Here is a 16,611-nt window from a genome sequence, read left to right on the forward strand (position 1 = left end):
GCACAACGTGTCTCTGGGGCTCTCTCGTGTAGTTAACCTGTATCTGACGTGCTACATCTAAAAGTAAATTTCACATAATACGAATTTACTTTTTCTCCTTCTTATTTCTTGACGCTAACCCCCACTGGGAGTTGGTAGATGAAGTGTAAGTTGCAGCAGTGTAACGTTTGTCCTCTGCTTCTTTAACATCCGCCTGCTCGCGGCTGAAAGCTCTTTTTCCTCTGGATAAGACCAAGGTGGTAAACGCCCCATTTCCTGCGCAGTGGCGCCTGAAGTGCGGAAACTGCGTGACAGGTGGAAGGTGTAAACCCTGCCAGGAGAGCACATAAAGATGGAGGCTGAGATACACAAAGGAAAAACGGTTTAGACTAAATGTGTTTCTGACAAAAGGGTGCTTGTTATCATATAAAATCATTTGTTCATGTGATTTTAACTTCAAAGAATCAATGTCTTTATTCGCTTTGGTAGGCTACATACATCAGTTTGATACGGATTTTGCAGTCACAGGATTTAAACTATTATTTCCTCCAATCCAGGATGGAACTTGAAATGTTCAATAGTTCAATAACAACAATTCTTATTGAACTTTTTGGGATTCCAAATTTACCATCTTGGAACAAAAACAAGTCCAAACAGACAAAACAAGACAGCAGGATTTGATTTGGTCTGGATTAACTGGCAGTAGGTGGATGGTCCTTTATTCCTCCTGCTCGCTTTTCTTTGAACACGATCACCCCAAATTACAACTCAAGTGGCTAAATGGCAAAATACAGTATTTACTTTATCCAGTAAACCAACCCTATTGTATGTTTTTCTAATTATTATTGGTGATAGAAAATAATTAAAAAAACACTGCAATGTAATATCAAAGTACAAGCCAATGACAGTATTGCCCAGAAAGCCCCTTTGCAGAGCCTGTGAAGTGAGGCCCCAGATCCAAGGGCCCATTATTCCCAGATTTCAACATTTGGGGAAAAAAAAAAAAAAAAAGATACTTCGATTCAGATCATAATATGAAGTTCTACTGGCAACAAATGTGGTTTTATAGTTTTATTTGAGTGGGGTTTTTTTTGCTGGTAAGTGTAGTACTGACATATGGTTGGATTTCAGTCCACAAAAAAGTGTTTGTGATATGTTTGAAAAAGTAGCTTTGACTAGACTGACACTTTTCACATCATAGGAGATCATAATGACCTCATCCTAAAATTCATGTTAACTGTTAAGGAAGCCTGTTGTTTGAATACGATGTCACAATCTGTGTAGTTTAGTGCACAATTGCTTAAACTTTCAAACGTGTATCCATTCGACTCTTGAACTCACCCCGCTGCCGGGTTCTCGAGCCCTTCTGCGGGAACTTTTTGGATCACCTTTAGGTGTTTTGCTGAGTGCAAAGTTTGCACACCTTCATGATGGGAGACACTGTGGCCTCTGATTGTGTCCGGGTGGTGGTGGTGGGGGGCAATGCACAACCACTGAACTAGTGACCTCCACTAGACAGATTGCTCTTTAAGACTGTTTGAATAAATTGACAGACATCCGCTCACATTGTATGTCTCACACTTTAATAAATTACTCACACAGATTAATAAAAAGGCCTGACAGGGATAAAGAGGGCAAATCTGGCCACGCCACCACTGTAAAGGCGTAAAACAACAAAAACAAAATGTTTTTCAGAACGAGGGATCTCAAGTCTGATTCCCGAGCATCAAAATTAAATTAAATCCTCAAATTCTACCCGAGACTCGGAGTTCTGATAAAGTGCTGAAGTGCTCATAACCTCTGTAACCGTGGGTTTTTCTGGACATACCCAAGCCTGGGTATCAAAGCTGCAGGAGTGTCACTTACTTCTGTGTGAAATTTGTTCACCTCCAGAGTTAAATATATAACCAGGGACTGATGCCCTCTCTGATGAACTTATAACCTTCACTGAGCTGTAGGCCAGATGAAGCAGATATCTCTTACTGGGTTTACATTTGTTAAAATTGCCAGACTATTTTGTTTAATGTGTGGTGGTGTGAGTTACAGATACAGGCTTGTAACTGAAAGACATCTTGGTTTAAATCTTAACCTGAAAAGGAAAGTAAAGCCAACGAATATTAGTCACATGTCACAAAGTGGTCAGAGTTAGGTGAAGTTTCTGGCTGTGAATGTGTGTGACTGTGTATTTTCAGGCAAATATTTCAAACATGTAGATAATACAATGTAAATTATGATACATTTAGGTTTTGACCAATGCACTCTGCCCAGTCCCAACATGACTTTGTGAACTCTGGTGAACTTTGCAGAGATTTAACTTTTCAGACACATGCTGCTCTTTCCCAGGGACTGGTGTGAATGAGGGTGTGATGAACGCACACCTAAAGGAGTGGACAGGATTCAGCCCCGGGTTTGACCTGAGGGGACACACGCATTGCATCTGTACCTTTTCTCAGAAAGGTGGCACAAGCCAGGAATAACAAGTTATAGCCAGTTTTATATATAAATATGAAATGATGGATATTTTACCATGGTAGTGTAAACTGAATTTACACCCCAGTTACTCTGTTTGTGCCACACAGACACGTCTTAAATGAACATTTGGTGCTGTTCAAACTTGAGTATTCATAATTATGCAACTCATGTCACTGAAGATGTTACTTTTTGTGATTTGTAATGCTGCATTAGTTTTGTATTCTTGTATTGTATTGTTGTATGTATTAGTTCATTTGGAGAGTGTGACCGCTCCCATGCCCCAGTGAACTTTGACTCTGCTCATGGTGTGATCACAGACACCCAATGAGGTGACGAAGTGTGACCGAGCCTGAAGCTCATCAGCCAGCTTCTCACAGTCACACCAATGCTTGTCAGTGGGAACAGAGGCCTTTCTGCCTGAGTTGCACCAAACATATAGTTTGATTTGTGGATAATTTGTTTGTAGTTTAAAGGTAATTGCGCTGTGAGCCAGAAGGAGGTACTGTGCTTCTGCTGCAGCTTCTGAATTAGTTTGTGTTCAAGAGATATGACGACTGGAAGTGCTGCTGTGTGGAGTGGAACCATGTGACAAGAACGCCATTTCTATTCTTTCCTTGTCAGGTTTGGTGTTGATGCTGTATTTTACTGCCGTGCATCTCTGAGAAAATACGATCTCCCAAAAGCTATTTTTCATAGACTGATATGGAACAACAAGTGCTGCTTCTCTCCATGTTTAACTTTAATCATGTTTGCTATGGAAGGTTTTTTTTTTTTGTACTCTGTGTGAGTGCACAGGAATTGATATTATTTGAAGGAACTGACATGTCAGTGACTGTCTAAGTCACAGTGACACACAGGAAGATCCACAGGACTAATGCTTGTTGGTCACTGAGAAAAGAAAGTGCACCATGTGTTCTTCCTCTCATTATAAGAACCGGAGATGGCAGACAGCGCTCACGTTCCCTTTTGCTGTTTGCCTTTGAGTTATGGACATTTATTAAACGCTGCATTGTACAATGTGGCTGTTTGACCAACAGATGGGGTGAGATAGCCAAAAGTGAGTGTTTCACGTTTGTGGGGGCTGCTGTGTAACTCTGCCCTACTTCCACCTGGGGGCTGTGTTGTCCTCCAGCAGTAATACTTTCAGTCAAAGGATGTAGAATATTCAAACCCCACCACATGTTTAAAAGACCTTCTCAGAAGATTCTTCTTGTGATTTAAAACAAAACAAAAAAATAGGTAAATTAACACATGAATAAATATAAAAATACCCAATGTATTTATGTTTTGATTTTAAACCTATTAATAATAGGTACATTGTGCTTGGAAGTGAAAATAATTATATGGTCTGTGGCTAATATTGTCATTTTTGGTGAATTTCATTGTTGCCTAATTCAGATTTACACATTTATTTTATGTTGTTCAGATGAAATATGTGGTTTCAGTAAATATTCAATTTCAACTCAGTGGACATTAAATATAAATTTAGATCACTTTATAGTCAACGATATCTTGAATTGAAATACAGCAAAATAAAAACAAAAAAAAGGATAATTTTAATATGGATTTATTTAATGTTTTCTTTGAAAGAAAAAAAAATCAAATTAAAATGTGTAATGTTTATTAAAAATGTATTACTTGTAAATATATTTTAGTCACTTGACTACTTTATATTTATATTGTTATTATTTAATACTATATATTATTATATTACAAATGTGTTTTAAATTTGATATTAGTACTTTTCTGTGATTTATTTTAAAGATTGTATTGCTTATTTTAGGAAAAAGTTATGATTTAGTTTTGCTCCAGAAAAAAACTAAAAACAACCTTGTAACTGCATAAGGTGTACAAATCCTGTCATGACACTGTGTATGTTAAGCACCTGTCATTTATGCAATTCTCCCAAGAAGCTGACACATAAACACCCGCAGGTGTAATTAAGCAGTCGAAAGAGACTGACTGAGCAGTAGATCTGTCAGTGGAGTGAACCCCTTCATACGTATTGCTGTGTCGAGTGAGAGAAGTTGCATAAACATTCTGGCTCACAGCGTGCCGTCTTAAGAGATATAGCTGTTGTGCTTTTCTACACCCTGTTATCTCGCCCTCCACTTAAATAGTTAGTTTGGTCTCTCTCTGAGATGCGTGCAGTGGAGATAATTACAATTTCAGCAACGTTTGTCAGGTGATTACCTCATAATCCCCTATTTCATTTGATAAGTCACGCATTGATTTAACTCAGAGTTGGACCTAATGGAGTATCTTTTCCATCGCCACAGTGATTTGTATGCTGGGGCGAAAGGACAACGGCAGATTGGAGGCAGAAAAACAGCCGCTCGCCATTCCTGTTCACTCAGCCGCTGGTGAAAGATGAGCAACGAGAAGGCAGGTTTAATCACAGCAACCTGAATGCAAACACTAAATCACTGCGGTGGCTGATACAGTAACATGTGGTTACAATAGTCCCTTTCACGTAAAAGCCCCCCGTTTCTTTTTTTATATTCTCTCTTCTTGCAGGCAGATGGGGATGGAGAGATGAAAAGGCTCGATGAGAGATAAGGCGAGTGAAGGGAAAAGAGACCTGCTTGGTATTCACCTGTCTCTCTGGATCAATAAAGGTAATTTGGGCTGATTCCTCCCCGTAGGCCTCTTAGCAGACAGAAGGGGAGCGGGGTCAGCCACTGCTGAGCTGTCGGGAGCTGGAATAACTTAGAAACACACTCTGCAAATTACTGCCCCTGTTTGAGAATCTCTCATTCAGCTATTCTGCCTTGACAAGAGCTACAATATGATGCAGAGTCCTCCATATAAATTCAAGTTTACATTTCGATAGAGATCATTTTTTGTTTTGTTTTTGTTTTTATATTGTGGCTGTAGCTTTACGGCCAAACTACAACTTCTCCACAAAAAGCTTAAAATCAACCCGACCTTTACCTTTCTCCTAACCTTAACCCTCGCCAGAAAAAAAGAGAGGGAAACCAAAAGTTTCGTCATGACTATCAGTTTTCACATTTTGGACTTTGAGAAAGCTGGGATTGCTACCAAAGAGTTCAAAGAGGGGTTATGATACCTATAAAGAAGACGTGACCTGGGTGTTCAGCTTCACAGGCCAAGCCTCATAAATTACTATGGAAACAGGGGTGTCAGATTGAATGTGAAATTATTCTGGAAGATCAAGACAAATCTGTGGAATTTTCCCCTTTTTTTAAAAAAAAAAAGAAAAAAAAAGTGTTTTATTATATTTGTACCCATAATTTTCTTTAAGTTGTTTTTTTCTGATTTCTTTTTTCGCATTCCTGATCACAACCTCTGCCTTTCCGTCTCTTGGTGCTCTGGCGGGTCTTATCAGTCGGTTATAGGCATGGAGGTTCCCGTCCGTCATGTGGGGTCACCAGTCTGAGAGGAATGCTCCATGTCAGGGATGTCAGGAGAGGAAGGGGTGTCCCAAGAGACACAAAACCCACAAAGGGTGAACCCCACCTCTGGCCAGTCCTTGCTGCATGTCCTGCTTATGTTGTGTGTTTCATTGAAGTACACAAGTGTGCACTGCACCTTTGTATACACACATTTCCATCTTGCTCTTATATTCCCGTGCGTGCACAGCACTCTGATCTTGTGTTTGAGTGCACACATTACCAAGCACTTGTATATTGTATGCTCATGCATGTTTTCATGCTCTTAAGTGGGGAGAAGAATGGGGGTCCGCAAGACATTTCAATTGTTTGTTAAAAGAAAGTCTCTCACAGCCTGGAAAACAATGTCCAAAGGTATACATTGAGGTTAGCCTATATATAACGACAGGTGTCCGAAAAGTGAAATGAAGTAGGAAAATGCTTAAAACAAAAAAGCTAACGATTCTGTTGACATTTAGAAAACTTTCCTGAAAAAAAAAGATCACATTCCAGCAGTGTTGTGAAGTAACTAGTTATATGTAAATAAATTACAAAATAAATGTAACTGTAATCAGTTACAGTTACTGAGAAGAAATAATTCAATTAGTTACTATTCAAAATGTTGGCAATTACAAATATATTCTTTTCTGTAAAACGTTAATATGAAGAATGTAATATTTATTTTGCAGCTCTGTATGTTTTTAACGTGCAGGAATGTCTTCTGATTACATCTAAGCTCCTTTCATTTGCAAGAATGTGCTCAAATTGTGAGTCTTGTTTTCGAGTGGTTCTCTTGTTTAAATTTGCACTGCCTCTCGTCGGCCGATCACATTAGTGTGCGTTGCTCTCAGGAACCTCACCAGGGCGGCTGGCCATGTTGTCTGAAAACACAGAGATGTTTCAGAAGAGTAATTCAGGAGCCAGTGTCAAAAAGGTATTAACAGTATCCAGCCCAGCTGGTAGTTCGATCATCACTCAGCATGGAGTTGACCTGCATGTAGATTTGCTTTGAGGTTCGGGGAACACTTTTCCTTCACTGCAGTCAGCTGTGACGTTATCGTGAAGAATTTTTAACTAAAGTCGGACCGTAATCAGTGTTGAGTTCTGCTGTGAGGTTTACATGGCCTATAGTTTGCATTTATTTTTAGGACTTTGCAATTATTGGGCAGTTTAAAACATTGGTGAGAAAAGTTATCAAATGTAATAAGTTACATTACATACTTTGATAAAGCGATGAACATTTTACATTACTTATTACATTTTTAACAGGGTGTCTGGTAACTTATTACATTTCAAAAGTAACTTTCCCAACACAGCATTTCAGTGTTGTTATGGCTATCTTTTACTCATTAAGCAGCTTGCACTGCATTCCCTTTTTACAGATATACTTTACTGTCTTCATACCCAAAATTAGTAATCAAATCTTACAGTGAATTTTATCTGCAGTCCCTGAGCAGATTAGAAAATAAACACAAAAAAGCAGCAAAACATCAACAAAGGATAATGCAGCATAAATAACATACTGTTAAAGAATTCATTGTCACCATAACATATACAAAGGATACAAAATATTTTACACACATGTCTCTGCAATAAGAGTCTTGCTAAAACAGTGTCCTGCAGAAATTGGATTAATAGTCTACTTTTGCTTTCCATGTCCTACTATCAAACTTCAATTATCTTTCAACATCATTAATTGCTTCTTGAGGAAGCACATATTGATAGTCCATCATGTGCGGAACTGTGTGGGGCCGACTTAGCTGACAAGTCATTTCCATTCTAGTACCTTGACCTAATCACCATATCTTATTATCATTCACATGAAAACACTAATTACAAAGGCAGGGTGAACCTGATTTATGCTAATGGGAACGTGAATATGCCACGGATGCATTAATCTAGAGTATAGGACCCTGCTCTGGTGTTAACTGTGATTAGCATGTGATTACCATAGCATGGGTTATATCTACTGGAAGCCCTGCTTCTGATGGGCTCGTGAAAATCTCTCTACTCACTGGCAGGGAATGAGACTGTGACTCTTCACGGCATGAGGAAATAATGCTAATCATACAAAATTGGCAATTTTTTATTGTTTTACTCTAAACAAAAATATCTAAATACTAGCGAGGTAATTTTAACACTGTTTTTGAAAGAGTATAACAACTAAAATCCTTTTTGTCATACAGCAGGGGGTTCAGAAAGTTTGGATGAGGAAAACAACTGGGATACCAAAGAAATAGTCAATATTAAAGAGTTAGTTTATATTTAAACAACAACAACAAAAACAAGATGATTGTTTTGATGTATCTGTCTCTAGAGCCGTACAATGGAAGCAACTGGAATCTTTGGAAACTAACTTATTTCATAGAAAGTAGTTCCACTAAAAAATTCTCAGAAATCTTCATCACATAAAACCCCAACTTTCAGCATGGCAAGACAAAATGAAAGTTGATGCAATTTTTTTGACCCTTTAAACCATGAAGCTGGCACTATTTTGTATGTATTTATTTGTTTGTTTTAAATAGATCCAACAGACACCAGAACCAACAGTCTGTTAGAGTGTCTTCATACTTTCTGACTTACCTCCTCAGCCCAGAGCCTATTCCTTCCTTCTGAAGGCATAAAGATTTAAAGATCAGTCATAAATACATATTTAGATTTTTGAAATAAGACAGGTAGTTTCCCACAACAACAGGACACTGTAGGTTTTTTTTTTTTTTTTTTTTTTTTTTTTTTTTTTTTTAGCAAGTCTTGCTCAAGCAAGAGTTATGCATTTGTAATGGCCTCTTTTCACTTGCGGATCAGTGCACATTTGGTGCTCTAGTGAATATTTATGGCTGCATGATGAGTATTTAACGAGCTACATAGCCTGTGTTTATTTTTAACAAATGTTACTGCATTTGCTGGGGACTGTTTTGAGTCATGGCTTTGGTGAGCTACTTACGACAGTGCTGTGTGAGGGACTGACTCACTGGTCTTCTTTTTAATAGTTTTTGGACAGAAATGCAAGTCTGTCTGTGGCAGAGGAATACGTTATATCATGTTTTACGATCAACTCATCACTGGGTTTGATCTTTTGATGAAGTGATTTTATTTTGACATATAACTGAGATGAGCGATTGCATTTAAAAGCTGAAATAAAGCCGCAGCATTTTCAGCCCATCGCTGCGCTGCATACTCTGTATCATTATGTTCTATTATATATTGTATTAAAAGTAAGCGCAAATGCTTGTGATCTGTAAACCAGGCACGCGGATGTGTTGAACGCAACACTTGCAGAGTAAAGGTGTCTCTCAGTGGTAGTCCGCTGCACCATCTGTTCCAGCGGCCAGCCTGCTCCATGAGGCTTCCAACAAACAGGAGGATGCGTTTGTTTTGGGAACCAGGCGAGCACAAAGAAAGGGGGCCCATCCCTCTATCCCTGCTTTGATCCTCCTATTGAGAGGACCCAGCCACGGCCCTCTCTTTGCACCCCCCCTCCCTCCCGGCTTGTGCCTGCCTGGATGGCTGGTGTGACGGCGAGGTTGGGGCCGGGCGGAGCTGGGGCGCCCTGCACATGGCACTCCAGCAGAAGGAGCCTATTGACGAAGCAACAGATTGGCTTTGAGTGTACCTGATGGTTATCCCCCACTTCTCTCCGCTGGTCCCCCTTCTCCTCTCTTTCAACCAACCGAAGACAATCCCTGTGTCTCCATCTTTCTCATACAAATTGCCTCCGTGTAGTGGATTTAAGAGAGTGGCAGAAGCTATTGTTGGGTAATCTGTATCGAAACGGAGAGGTGATGTTGAGTGCGATCCTTTTCTTAGTCAGGATTAGGCCTGGTCTTCCCTGTTAGCCCTCTTCGTGTGATGTGTTTGGCTTTAGTAGCAGCTTGGCAGAGACAGAACAACTCTGTGACGGGTACGAAACCAGCCGGCAGGTTGAGTAGAAGCGTGTGTGCGTGTGGTTGTGTGTATCTGTGAGGAGTTTGTATGAGGGTGGATTCATCATTAGCCGAGCAGAGGGTCATCTGGCTTTAATAGGTGTTCTCAGGTGTTGGTTCTGATGTCTACAGCACTGGCGTTGTTTGCTGTTGGGAATCAGATCCTGGTTTCCCCCCTTCCCTCTCCGCCCTCCCTCTGCCCTGCTTCAGTCCCTCTGCACCCCGGCTAATACCACGCTCATTACACTGCTATCGATCGGCCCTTGCCGCACACCAAAGGGCAAAGAAGTCCTCTCCTCTCTTTCTCTCTTTTGTCATCCTTTTCCCCTCTTATACCTTTTTATAATCTGCTCTCTCTCCCTGTGCCCTTTCTTCTCCACCGACATCCGACATACTGCTATTTCCTCTCAGGCAATTATGTGTCTGCCCAAAGGAGATGAGACACTGGAAATTGACACTTTCTGCTTTGGTTTTTGTGGTGTTTTTAGCTTATGTTATGTTTTGCGCTCTGAGTTTGTGTGTAGCAATGTATCTCCAGATCTTCATGCTTCTTTCTTTCATTTTCCTTTATCTTGCAGGAGATTTGGTGTCTTGTAAAGTAACACCAAATTTATTATACAGATCTCTGTAAAAGTATGCAGCCTCGTGTGGGCTGAAGTATAAACACTTTGAGGGAAAGGCAGGTCTTGAGTTACAACACAACACTACTACATGCCAGTGTGCAGGGATTGCGTCAGACATCAGGGTTGCTTGCATGCACACAGACGCATATGTAATGTGTTTGGCCCCAGCAGAGTTTTGGAGGTCATTGTTTGTGGAGTTCAGGCAGGCAAAAGATATTTTCAGAGATGTCTTTAAGTTTTCTTTGTAAACAAGTGAGGAAACACCTGAATAGATAACTCTCGATGGGGTAACAGTATTCTGATAATTTTTATTTCAGTGTATTAACAAAGTCAAACAGGTTGTTTTTTTTGGACTGAACTCCTTGACATGGGCAATGTGAAGGTATTTTGAGAATGCCTCAATGTGTTTCCATGCAGTATTTATACTCTCCTAACTTTTGAAAAATATTATCAAGAGATTATGGCTAAACATGTAAGTACAGGCAAACATCCATTGCATCTAGCATTGTCAGAATATAGTCAAAAAATATATTTAAATATAATATATATATATAAAAGTATATTTTACGATTTATTTTTTTTCCATTTTATTTCAGATGAACTATTTTTCAGACTATTTTCTAAATGAAATGACTCCTTAAAATTAATTTTGCAATGAATTACTGCTTTCTGCTTCATTTAGTGTAAAATAATGTATTACTTCTAAAATAACTTATTGCAGGTTTTTATGGAAACCAAACTGTTTCTATCGAGACACTTCTGGCAACAAAGGCTTTTCCTCGCTGTTGACAGAATTTATTTGCATTTCCTTTGCTACAGTTAAAGGGGTTGTCTGTTCTCTGACCTCACAGCTCACAAGCTGCATTGCCTTTTTAATCATAATTGCTTGCATACCATATTACAGCATACTTCTTGACTTTGCATTTATGTCCTCTAGCACCCTGGTTGCATGTAATCCTCAGTGGCTTCACCCAGTCGTACAGTACGGTTTCATAATGGAGAACTGTTCAGCGCAGCCTTGCAGAGGTGGTTCCGGGTCTCCTGTTGTTACCCAGGTTGGATACCTCTGACCCCCCGCTACCTCTATGTCTTTGTTTCACGGCTGACAGAAGGAGTGCCAGAGCTCCTCTAGCTCGGGTGATTTATGACCAGCAGCTGCTCTTGCAGCCCATGACCCACACAGCTGGGTGTCAGATGTGGTCTCTCTGTAAGCAGAAACTTATCTGGCAACCCAACATCAGTCGAAGGCTGGACAGAGAGGGAGTAGGGGTAAAGAGGAGAGAAGACCAAGTGGGAGAAAGATGGACTGGCAAAACAGATTGCAGAGAGGAAAAAAAGAATGAGAGTAAGTCAGTACAATAGAAAAGCAGAGCGAAAGAAAAATGATTAAACTACACAGAGCTGACAGTGATGAAGCTTGCAACATGTGAAGGAGACATCAAGTCCTGACTGGAAAAAAAAATGGATTTGAATGTGCCAGCTTGGCTCTGCATTGATTTCTGCTGGTGTAGGGAAAGCAAAATGTTTGTATTATTTCATAAGCCAATTAGCTGCAAGGAGACTCCTCTCCCTGTGTGCCTATTGACCCACGGTCTGTGGCTGCAGCTTTATTGTCTGGGGGGTGCTCTATAAAAGATCAATACCAGGCGAGTGATTGGATTATGGGGTAATCAATGCATTGTACTAATATATAACCAGAGTGATTATGGAGCACTGGCTAATAGGAGGCCTTAGAGAGCTGTAATGACATCACACTCCCGCTGGCGGTCAGGAGAAAAGTGTGTGTCTTAAATGAAGTGTGTACGGATGAAATTATGCACGTGTGTGTGTGTGTGTGTGTGTGTGTGTGTGTGTGTGTGTGTGTGTATGTGTGCAGGTGCATGTCACTAGTGTACATGTGACTGTGAGTCTGTGTGCATGAGTGCAGGGGGTTGTGTGGGGGTAGATGATGGGTTGATTTTCTTGAATCTTCAAACAGCTGAAGAATAGTACTACCAGATGGTGTGTGATAGCTGCTTAGAAGAGGCCACCATCAGATTCCTGCTGTAACACAGTGACAGGGCTCCTGGGTTCAATGCAGCAACATATGTGGAAACTGAGAGAATAATGATAGCTGTAAAAAACATGCTTCACACAACCTTCGAAAAACATGCTTCACACAACCTTCTTATTTCTTAATCGATTTTGTGTTTTTGGTCACATTGTCAAAATAAATCAAATTATAAATGGGTAAAATGCAGCTTTTTTCAGTTTTTTTGTCGGAGAAAAATGTCGAAACTTTCTTTCCTCTCAATATCTGTAGAGACAAATTGTCAGCAGATGTTTTACAACAACAGTTCAGACAATGTCAGATAACAGTGTTCATGATCATCCTCTAAATTTCTAAGAAAGTGGGAAATAGACGTAACTGACCACATTTTCTGCTATTTTTTTCATTCAATAACATTTCAATTTGAGTATAAAGTAACTGTGCAGGATGCCCTCGAAACACTTTACAATCACAAAATAGCACACAGCAAGGAAACGTATAACAAAAGCCACATTAAAAACATCCGCATTAGTCATTTCACATGTTCAAAATGGCAGATATAGAAATTACAAGAAAATACTTCTCGTAATTTTGCTGCTTTCCTGTGAAAACCTTGTATCCTCAGCATTTTCAGTACCTTTATAAATCAAAGTCATCCATGTTTTCCACTTTTTTCAACCAATCCAGAGGGTTTTTAATGGTTCAGTGAGCTCAAGAAATACTTTTAGAAGATAGTCCTCGCAAAAACGAATTACAGAATAATACAATCACTCTGGCTCTTATGAATTTTATTAAGATAAAAACTGTAGAGAAGACTTGATTCAACTGTGATGCGATTTGTGTCGCTGATACATTTAACCGCATTAGATTATATACAAAGTGGCATTTCTGTTATGTAGCCTACCCTCATTGCCATAAATGTAGTGGACAAAATAATAGAAACATCTGTCAGTATGACATCTCCATAACACAATACAGTTCAATAGCATCATAAACTGCTGCCTCCAAAATTATCATACCTTTGTACATGAAACAGTTTCAGCAAAAACTGAAGCTCATAACCTTCGTGAAGGCAAGATTTATCACAGGACTGTTGCATTAGACTGCATTAGTTATAGCTAGGTGTACCTAATAAACTGGTAAACAGTGTAGGACAATTTTCCATAAAACAACAGGGGTTTTTGTTTTCTGGATTTAAAAAAAAAAAAGTCATTCGCCCATTCAGGAGATACAAGGATTTCATTGGACGGCAATGATTTCAATTTTTTTTTTCTTATCCCAAAATATTCTGCCAAATTTGATAGTTCATAAAGGACCGACATCAGAAAGAAGCCAGCTGGTCAAGTTGTCCATTGTCTGCTCAGCTGAGAGGAGAAACGTGACTGGCAGGCTAATCTTGTTAGACACTTAGCACCAGAATGGCAGAAAGTAATGATGTTATGATAATGATGAACCTTTTCTCAAGTAATTATCTGTGTTTATCAACACGTGTCAGGCCATTTCATGTAATTGAGAGAGTGATGGTCACCGATCTCGTCACTGCCGTTCATAAATTCTTTGATTTGCCAAGCGTTTAAAAGCTCAAGCCACAATGATATCAGCAGTGAGAGCCACACAGAATCACTGCCGCTCACTGATGGTGTAAGGAGCACTGCTTTTGTCCCACTTCTCTAACCATTTTTTTTGTACCTAAGGGCAGAAGAGAAAGTGGCAGAATGAATGAGATGTGGTTAAACACCTTAAATCCTATTTAAGGTGTCTTTGTTTGATTTCTTCTTAGCTGCTTTGTCGCGTGCCTCTTGCTCAAATACAAGACAGAGATCTGGTCCTGCAGACTTGCACTGCAGAGGCTTTGGTAAAGTTCCTGTTTGCTCAAGAGTTTAGGAGGCTTTTATGTGACAAATGGACATAATGAGATGCAAAATCTTTTAAACGAAGGGAGGAAAAAAAACAGTGGATGGAGGTTAAAGTATAATTTAAGAGAAGTAAAACTACAAAATGATTACAAAATTGGCTGAATTATTTTTCTCACTCAGTTATTTATTTATTTATATGTAAATATGAAAATCTTTTTATTTTGAATATCTCAAATCACCATATGTAGGCCGAGTTTTGATGCACTGTAACACTGACAAATGTCTTGCTCTGTGAGATATCCTACATGTATAAGTTGTCTGTATCTAGATGCTAAACCCTTTTCTTCCTTCCAGTGATGTGCACACTACATGTTTTCCTATCAGCCAGGAGCTCTCATGCCTGTTTCTCACTGCTGTCACTTTCCTGGCTGTTTAAGTGTCCGTTTAAAAGCTGCTCTGTCCCAGAGGGCTTGTCTTTTACCTGTCAGCCCTGTCGAAAGCACTAATCACCACACAAAGCTGAGGGAGCGCACCATGCGCCTGTTAGCCCTCGTCCCCAATCTTCCGCCACATCCCCCTTTGACATCCACACGGGCACTTAATTCCCCCCTATTATGTTCTTATGTTTCTATAGCCTCCTAATGAGACAAGAAAGGGGAGTATCAGGTTGTGTCCATTGATGCGACGGGCTCGGCGTGTGTTGAATGCGTGTGAATGCATGTGCCAGTGCTCTGAGCCATCTGCCCATCACAGGAACATAGCGTGTAATAACAGAATCATGACCGTGGAGATCAGGGTCCCGGCAGGGTGCCTTGTATTCATGGAGCTTTAAAGGCAGCCATCCAACACTGATCAGACACGCCCAACTCGTACCCCCCTCACCGCCTTTTTATATGCACCTCAAACGCTCATGCACCCCCTGATTCCATCCTGCAGCAGCGCAGGCCTCAGACTCCATGTTGCCAGGGGTGATGTGGTCGTCTGGGTCAGAGGTGCTCGTTGGAGGTGAGGTTCAGACACTGGGCCCATCTGATAGGACCATCTGGACGAGTGACCTGACATAATTAGTTATTAATTCTCCTCAAGGGGGGAAAAGAGGTGGTTACACACAGTTAATGCTCTTACTCACACTGCTGCTGTTAGCACCAGGATTATAGATGGAACTGATGTTCTTCTGTTACAGAGAACTGATAGAGAATAAAAAAAAAAAAACATACTCTCAACTCTTCCTAATTTTGTTTAAAACATGAAAAGGGGCCATTAGTCAACTTTCTTATTTTTTATATTGCTTTTATTGATGCAGATAAATGGCTAAACTTCAACAATGTTACATGAAAGTGTGATATTTCCAGTCCAGCTACGAATTCATAACATTTTCCGACAAATATGATAATAGTGAAACAAGACAGACAAATTAGGGACCTGTTGGTTATTCCTGAACAATCCAGCAGTGAACAGCAGGTTTTTGTGTCAGTTGTTTACAGTTAAAGATAAAACACACTGAGGAGACATGGATAACCAACGTCTTTACCACAGTGTAATATAGCAACATTCCTGTTAAGGGCAGCTCACTCTGGCCTTTTCTTTTTTTACTGAACATCGACCTTATGTTTTTGTGTGATTGGATTGCAGAAAGGGGAGCAGAAACATCTGGAAAATGAAAAAATAAATAAATAGCATTATGGAATAGATAGGTGTGCCATTTCTCCTCTTGCTGACATCATTTTCAGAAGCTAAAGCGCTCATCAAGAGGCATTATAGAAAATGAAGAAATTACAAAGTAAAGCAGAAACGTGAGCAAACTGCATAATAAACACAACATTTCTCCTTGAATATTCCAATGTATTCGTTATTAATACTGCGTATAAAAGCACAAGACGATTTATGCTTTCATCATAAAGTGATAGTCATACTAAAATAATGAGATCATTTTGACTATTGTTACACAGATAAGTGTCACCAACATGTTAACAGTAAATTTGATTTCATTATCTCTCAGTGTTTTGCTTAAAAACCCCATCTGGTGTTGGGCTTTTTTGTGTTGAGTGTGTAATGTGACTATCAAGGACTATAGTGGTACAGTGTAAGCAGCGGCCCCTCCTGCTGCTCTGCTCCACCGCTGCTGCTGCTGCTGCTGCTGCTGCTGCTGCTGCTGCTGCTGCAGGGGAATCTCCTCATTGGCATGCAGGCGGTGACTTGGAGCTGTGGAGCACCGGCACCCTCTCTCTAGAGACTCTCTCCTCGCTCTTTCCTCTCTCCTTCTTTCTCCTTGTCTGTCTCCTGCGCTTTCTCCCTCTTGCCCCCGCCCCGCCCCACCTCCTCACGCAGCTGTCACAA

Source organism: Embiotoca jacksoni, unplaced genomic scaffold (assembly GCF_022577435.1).
Source record: "Embiotoca jacksoni isolate LCO1_2020_lvr unplaced genomic scaffold, fEmbJac1.0.p SCAF_23, whole genome shotgun sequence".
NCBI lineage: Eukaryota > Metazoa > Chordata > Actinopteri > Embiotocidae > Embiotoca > Embiotoca jacksoni.